Source organism: Megalobrama amblycephala, linkage group LG14 (assembly GCF_018812025.1).
Source record: "Megalobrama amblycephala isolate DHTTF-2021 linkage group LG14, ASM1881202v1, whole genome shotgun sequence".
NCBI lineage: Eukaryota > Metazoa > Chordata > Actinopteri > Cypriniformes > Xenocyprididae > Megalobrama > Megalobrama amblycephala.
The window spans coordinates 21,949,625-21,958,071 of NC_063057.1; positions in this window are offsets into that span (position 1 = coordinate 21,949,625).

The window sequence follows — 8,447 nt, forward strand, 5'->3', positions numbered from 1 at the left end:
GTGGCAGCTGCTCCACTTTTTCTTTTCCTCTCTCCTTTCTCTGACATAGACGTCATGGAGATCCCTCCACTTTTTCCTGCACTCATCCACTGTTAAGTTTAAAAACAATTACACAATTTTGTAAATCATGTTAACTTTGAAATGACATATCAAAGAATAGTATGTCTGTGTTGGGTAAATTACTCTAAAAAAACTGTAATTAGATTACCTTACTAATTACTCTAATTAACATTAAGAGTAATCCCTGATTTTTCCAGGGAAAAGTATTTAAATTACAGTAATTAATCATTAAGTAATGCATTACATCCAACACTGCTAATTTTATACTGCTAGTTCATTTTACATTAGCATATGAGCATAAACTTTAAATTTGAAACTAACCAAAATTGTATAAGCTGTGATAGCATTGTTCATTGTTAGTTTGTTAACCACTGTCTCAATAAATACTGTAAAATGTGGAATAATAATTATATGGAAATACGTGGGAATACTAGGCTAGATGCTAATTTAGGAACTACAAGGATTTGCATACATTCAGCACATTTGGCAAACAAAACACACCTGACAAACCGACAATCTCTTTAACTCTCTTCCAAGCTTTATTTTTCCTGTTTTAGTCTCTGTATGATTCTAGAGAAGTATCATACAGAATGGGGTTTTCCGAGACCGCGAGGATAAGGCGCCGGGTATACTTCACTTTCAAAGTATACTAAACCACGGATGCACGCGGATGACCGAGTTCGACACATGCGGCATACAATTTTTTTCTATACTTACACCAGACATCGTGTCATCAACCTGATATTCGCTGGGCAGGATCGGAGAAGAAAAACAGTGCATCCACCATTACCAAGGTGGGCAGACCATCCAGTGTTGAACTGCTGCGTTTAAAAGTTGCAGTTCTAAAAACTGTTTATTTTACATGTTTATTGGTGTTTTAATGTGTGACCTTAAGTGCACGTCTCCACACTACTACCAGTTTACAAATATATTGTTGGACAAGCAAACCGTTACATTAATATCTAGATGCACTGTAGGCCAATACAGAAATTCTACTCTATATATCCTAATTAAAGGACAGAGATGGGTGCTGGTGTAATACATAACACTTTATTCCTGATTATACAATATTTGTCAATTAATACTGGGTTTTACTCCAAAACAGGACGCATTAAAATGTCATAATGAAAGACACATGAGCAAGGCAATAATAACCCCCATACATGTTCAAATAAAACCCCACTGCACACAATACTTCACATATAAATAGTCAAACCAGAAACTGTTCAATCTTCTTCAACGTGAAACACTGCAAACAGCACAATATGGTGATAATCATGATGGAAATTATTGCACACTGCCCAAAAATACTAAGAAGGGAGAGAACCCCACAAGTATAGATGCAATAATAAACAAACAAAAAAAAACCAAAACAAAAATACACACAGCAAAAAATAAATAAATAAATAAATAAAATAAAATAAAATACAAGTCTCTTTCCCCGCGTCTCACAACGCGTCCTGCTGGATGCTAAGTCTGATTAACCAAGAATAAGCAAAATCAGTACATCAAAGACATGGAGATAAATGAAAACAGTGGCTGACAAATTCCCCTACAAATCAATAAAACAATCATGAGATCAAATCACTTACAAATATTTACTATTTGCAAGAAAATTCATACAACATAGATGAGGACTGCCCCCTGAATCCTTAAAGGTGCCCTAGAATTAAATATTGAATTTATCTTGGCATAGTTAAATAACAAGAGTTCAGTACATGGAAAAGACATACAGTGAGTCTCAAACTCCATTGTTTCCTCCTTCTTATATAAATCTCATTTGTTTAAAAGACCTTCGAAGAACATGCGAATCTCAACAAAACACAGACTGTTCCGTAACAGTCGGGATCATTAATATGTACGCCCCCAATATTTGCATATACCAGCCCATGTTCAAAGCATTAGACAAGGGCAGGACGTCTGGATCTGTGCACAGCTGAATCATCAGACTAGGTAAGCAAGCAAGAACAATAGCGAAAAATGGCAGATGGAGCAATAATAACTGACATGATCCATGATATCATGATATTTTTAGTGATATTTGTGAATTGTCTTTCTAAATGTTTCGTTAGCATGTTGTTAATGTACTGTTAAATGTGGTTAAAGTTACCATCGTTTATTACTGTATTCACGGAGACAAGAGCAGTCGCTATTTTCATTTCTAAACACTTGCAGTCTGAATAATTCATAAACACAACTTCATTCTTTATAAATCTCTCCAACAGTGTGTAATGTTAGCTTTAGCCACGGAGCACTATCAAACTCATTCAATATCAAATGTAAACATCCAAATAAATACAATACTCACATGATGTATGCATGCCGCATGTATGACAAACATCTCTTGAGGGTTATATTAGCTGTGTGAACTGTGTTTATGCTGTTCAAGGCAAGCGCGAGCTCTGGGGCAGGGGAGCACGAGAATTAAAGGGGCTGCAACCTATATATCAGTGCATAGTTAATGATGCCCCAAAATAGGCAGTTAAAAAAATGAATTAAAAAAAATCTATGGGGTATTTTGAGCTGAAACTTCACAGACACATTCAGGGGACATCTTAGACTTATATTACATCTTTTAAAAAGAAGTTCTAGGGCACCTTTAATGCAATCTCACACCACTTTACTGTTATACAGAACCAACAAGTCAAAATACAAAAAGAAAATCACAATAATTTAAGAACATCTCATATAACATAAAACTCTATATAACTGTATCGATTCATTTAGAGTCAAACATTCCCAAAATGGCCAACTACCAGACGCACATACTGGTCACATCAAACAAGACGTTTTCAATAAACAATTAGCATCTCCACAGTCACAAATATAGAAGGCTTCAAACAAAGGTGCCCTAGAATGGAAAATTAAATTTACCTCGGCATAGTTGATTAACAAGAGTTCAGTACATGGAAATGACATACAGTGAGTCTCAAACTCCATTGTTTCCTTCTTATGTAAATTTCATTTGTGCAAAAGACCTCTGAAGAACAGGCAAATCTCAACATAACACCGACTGTGATGCAACAGTCGGGATCATTAATATGTTTGCCCCCAAATTTTGCATATGCCAGCTCATGTTCAAGGCATTAGACAAGCCAGTATTGACATATGGAGCAGCACAGCCGAATCAACAGACGTTATGCAGGTAAGCAAGCAAGGACAATAGCGAAAAATGGCAGATGGAGCAATAATAACTGACATGATTAGGGTTGCCACCCGTTCCCGTATTTACAGGCAAAATTGACTATTGATTTGATACGGGACGCGATTTGTCCCGTATTTTACATAGGTCCACGTTATGCAGCATCCCATGCAAATCACCCCACCCGCATTGTGTGAAGACACGTCCTATTCTGCCCCTGATTGGGTAATACTCACTGCCATCATGGTTTGATTGGTTTGTTTCAGGTTCATGGGCCATGAATCACGGCCAATCAGAGTCAGAGGTGGGCGGGACGCCGCCTCGCCGGTTCTCTCCTGAGGCAGATAGTGTAATGTTGTTGTTTTTTTTGTTTTGTTTTTTTATCACCTCAAGTTTTTGATTGATAACGTTAGCTTTCATATGCTGCCTAATAAGAAATAATGTTAATAATGTACATTAATCATATTATGGTATGATTTGTTTATTAAGGTTCATTTGTACAGTCAGACACATAAGCAATACTTTAATAAGAGATAAGAGATATATATTTAATACATATTTAATCAAAATATAGTACCTATGTGAATAAAATAAACAACTATAATTAGGTGTGGTTTCACTGTTTGGATGGTGTTACTGCAAACAATGACAAATATTTTAGCCAAAATCTTTGTTCACAACAAATGACAATTTGCAATTTGTTTAATTTATAATTACTAAGTTAAGTTAATAAAATATGGTTCACATCTCACAAGTTCCTCCAAAAGCTTATTTTTTGTGGTCTCAGTCACACTTTGTTGGCCTATGTTCATTATTGTCATAGCTGTGTATTGAATATGACCACTTAAGTTGTGATAGTGAGAGACTGACTGCATCTGTTCACACTGATTTCAATAGCAGATATCTTATTATAATGTCCATTGGTATCAATCTTAATATTTTTATGAAAATATGTTTTAAGTTATGATATACCACCACTGGCACGCCATCAGGACTGTGGTCATCGTGGCCCCGAGGGGTGTGGCCCCCGCTGCGGAAGGCATCCCTTATTTTTCTGTATTGAAGGTGGCAAACCCTAGACATGATCCATAATATCATGATATTTTTAGTGATATTTGTAAATTGTCTTTCTAAATGTTTCGTTAGCATGTTGCTCATGTACTGTTAAATGTGGTCAAAGTTACATTTCTTACTGTATTCAGGGAGATCAGATCCATGTCATTATTTTCATTATTAAACACTTGCAGTCTGTATAATTCATGAACACAACTTTATTCTTTATAAATCTCTCCAACAGTGTGTAATGTTAGCTTTAGCCACGTTAGCCGCAGCATACAATCAAACTCATTCAAAATCAAATGTGAACATCTAAATAAATACAATACTTACATAATTGGGTATGCTGCATGACGAACACTTTGTAAAGATCTATTTTGAGGATTATATTAGCTGTGTGAACTTTGTTTATGCACTGTATTACAGAGTTGCGAGCTCGGGGGTGGGGAGCATGAGGATTTAAAGGGGAAGCAGTCTGAATCGGCGCATTTATAATGATGCCCCAAAATAGGCAGTTAAAACATTGTATATTAATAAATGTATGGGGTATTTTGAGCTGAAATTTCACAGACACATTCTGGTGACACCTTAGACTTATATTACATCTTGTGAAATAGTGTTCTAGTGCACCTTTAAATCCTAACTGTTACCCCTTCTTTTACAAATGAAAAAATATGATCACCAAATAATTTCTTACTCACTCACTCAATAACATAGGCCTTTTTACCTGGAAAACACTCATGCAGTGCTGTAAAAGGAAAAAAGTTAAGTGTGGGGTGGACAGGTGTGGGATTACAAATTTAATAATCTGTTTAAGATCTGTTGATTCTACATCCTGACATCACCTCACATGAATTACTAAGGTGAGGTATATTGTGTTTTCCATTTTGAGGTAAAGATAATGATATTCTAAAGGAGATCAAGGCAGGCAGCCCAGATGTCTGAGACATTAACCTTTTGTCTTCCTGACCATTTGACATGACAAGCTCAAGATACAGCGGTGCTTTTGTCTCTATGATAATGTAAAGGTATGGGTGATACTGTCAGACTGATTGGATTATGCATTTGAATGACACATTTATGCTGATTAGATCAAGGCTGGGAAATGTAGGGAATGATCTGATTCCTGTACTGCATTTGCATCCTTTGTTTAGATTGTCCACACCTCTACTCTATGTAGCCCTCCCCCTTGAATGTATATGAACTACCAAGTCACTGCCTTAGTCAGATTTTGGATGACCACAGCGACGCACAGCGTGGAATCTCAAATTCATGAATTCATGCACAATCTCCCTTGTTTGGGTGGCAGCAGCTTTTGCCTTTTTAGAAACAGAAATCCAAATGGGCAACAAAATATCGTCCAGCAAATCTGACACTAACACATAATGAATGATTTGGCGACCATCTGACTTCAATCATTTCCCATGTTTCCACAGCGCCCCAATATCATGTAACACCCCAAAACAAAAACAGGAGTCTGTCAATCGTCACACATTTCCCTGCCATTAATTTACAGATCATTTTGATAGTGACTGTCATTTTTTATATCCCTACTGTCAAGTCTATAACATGTTCAGTTTATCATTCGATCACACATAGCTAACGGTATTTAAATTTAGACCCTCAGTTCAATTTAGATAAAGCATCAATCTTCAACTTCACATTTCCAATTTGAATCAATACGTAAACTAATCCTGAATGTAATTCAAATCAGCATCATAAATGACAGAAGTAGTCTTTAGCAGACAGAACTGATAACCGGTCTAATTAAAGCTCATCTGTATCATCTTTTTCATCAGATTCAGTCTGAATTATCAGCTTCTTTAAAGTTTTGTCATTTCATTTAACCCATCTGTAATGACACTCTTTCCAGAGGTTAGTGACACAATATACACACGGTAGGGACAGAATAGTACCTTGAACTAACAAATACAAAACAAAGTCCAATGAACACACACACACACACACACACACACACACACACACACACACACACTCATTCAGTTACAGTGAAATGGTGAGGTTATTGTTTGGAGGTGAATGGATTCCCCAGTTGTTTAGCTTTTAACAAATTTCTCTGACCGTAACCTGAGAGAATTAATACACTAGCAATTCAACCATAGTTTCATTTGCTTAATAAAATTGCACCAGCTCAGCAAAATTAGGAGACCTGTGTTACTTGCGTTGGCTGCTCCTTTAAGCGCGTGTTCCCTTCGTGACGGAGTTGAAGGAAGCGTGTGGCTCGGTCAAGAGTTCTTCTGAAGGACGACATCCGTGGGGAAGAAGTTGGCTTTGCAGAAAATAGAGTCTTCGTTGAATAGCAGGGTTTACGCGTTGCTGCGTGAGTGTCTCTCTGCGTCTCAAGGAGTTGCTGGAAACAAAGGACTTTTGGTGAGTCCTCGCCTACGAAGTTCCACAAAGTTTCTTGCAGGGGTTTGAGTGAGTCTTGAAATGGTTTGGCTTGCAGGCAGGATGACCTCACAATGCGCGGTATTGAGTTTTGAACGGTTTGTTGTTTCCGCCTTTACGATTGTTTTAGCCAATCAGGTCCTGTTTTGGGCGGGGTCCAACGCCCAGTTCTCCTGTCCTTGTATGCAATTAGCATACTGTATTTACAGTCCTTTGTTCTCAAACTTAGGGATTTTGGTCAGAACTTTGAGAAGTTAATTTTGGTAGTTCAAAAGTCATACATCTTACATAAATCAATTTTGCATCAAAATACTGGAAAGCATCCATCACATCCATACCAAACAGTACACACTTTCTATAATTGAGGTAGATTTTCTTCAAATTTACCAGTAATCAATATTTAAAACACACAGAAAGAATTTCATACGTTCCATGAACAAAATAAAACATGTTTAGTACATATGATATGTTAGAGACTGCTTTTGGTGATAAATTCATATCTCTGGCAGTATTTCCTAAATTGTCTTTGTTGTCTCTGAAACTTTGGAATGTCTTTTGAAATGTAAAGCTGGGCAATAAGGGAATGTTCCTTTCAGGAGATTCTCGTGATGGCCTGCTGTGATTTTCACCTCGAGATGTGTCGCAGGTATCAGAGTTTCCTGAAAGCAATGGGAATTTACGCCTTGTATCTTGGACTTTGTTGATCCATCTGTTCCTTCGTCAACAAAGTGAGAGATAGTCTTTTTGATCTGTCCCTTCAGTAAATGGTCTCCAAATGGTGGCAATTGGAGAACAGGATCTTTCAGCAATATTGTGATTCATGTAGGTCTTGGTGAGGAAATTAGTTGATTCTCTTTGATCTTTTGAATGTGGAGTGTTTTGGTCATGTAATGTGCTTCGTTCATCCTACAATTGCATGAACCCCATAAATCACCAAAAATAGAACATTATAGAAAATAGAGAGAATTTATTGTGTTTTAACTGTTGGCAGACTGGTTGAGGGATGATGTAACTTCTTGGAAGTGATGTCACTGGAATTATTTTACAGGGGTTTTTAAGTGAGGGGTAACAGGGCTGACATGAAATCAGGGACACAGATAAAATGATTTATATTTTATAAAAAATAATGTATACTTATGCCAAAACATTTCTTGACAATAAGACTATACTTAGAACAATATGCAAATGTGATTTTTGTATCATTTTGCATTTAATTAGCAAATTAAAAGTCTGGCTGAAAAAGAACAATTATTGCAAGGGACAGGCCAAAAACCTGACCACGATCAGAATAAATGCAATTTTAATTATTTAAAATAATATTTAATTGAATTAACTTTGGCGTAATATTGATAAAACAATACACAGTATTGGCATGTTTTTAAATCACAAATGTATTTGTTGTTATAGTACTTATATGTCTGATTATTTCTTAGGGACACAAAAGGCACCAATTTTGTGGAATGACCCATTTTGTTGTATTATTGTTTTATTCAAGTTATATTGAGAAAATAACAGTATTGTCTTTCAAAAGAGCAGTTGTATAGTCTTTTCTCATATATTATCATATATTCTATGTTCAGTTTCTAACAGCAAACACTCAGAATAAAGTGAGATGATCTGCTAATGATCTGAATGTCTTGTTGAATGAGTGTTGATAGTCTGAGGATCATCAATATTAACAGAGAAACTGCTGAAAACACTCTTTATTTCATGTCAATAGTTCCTGTTTTCACCTCATTTATTATGCTGATGTCTTCAGATCTGCTGTGAATTGACACTT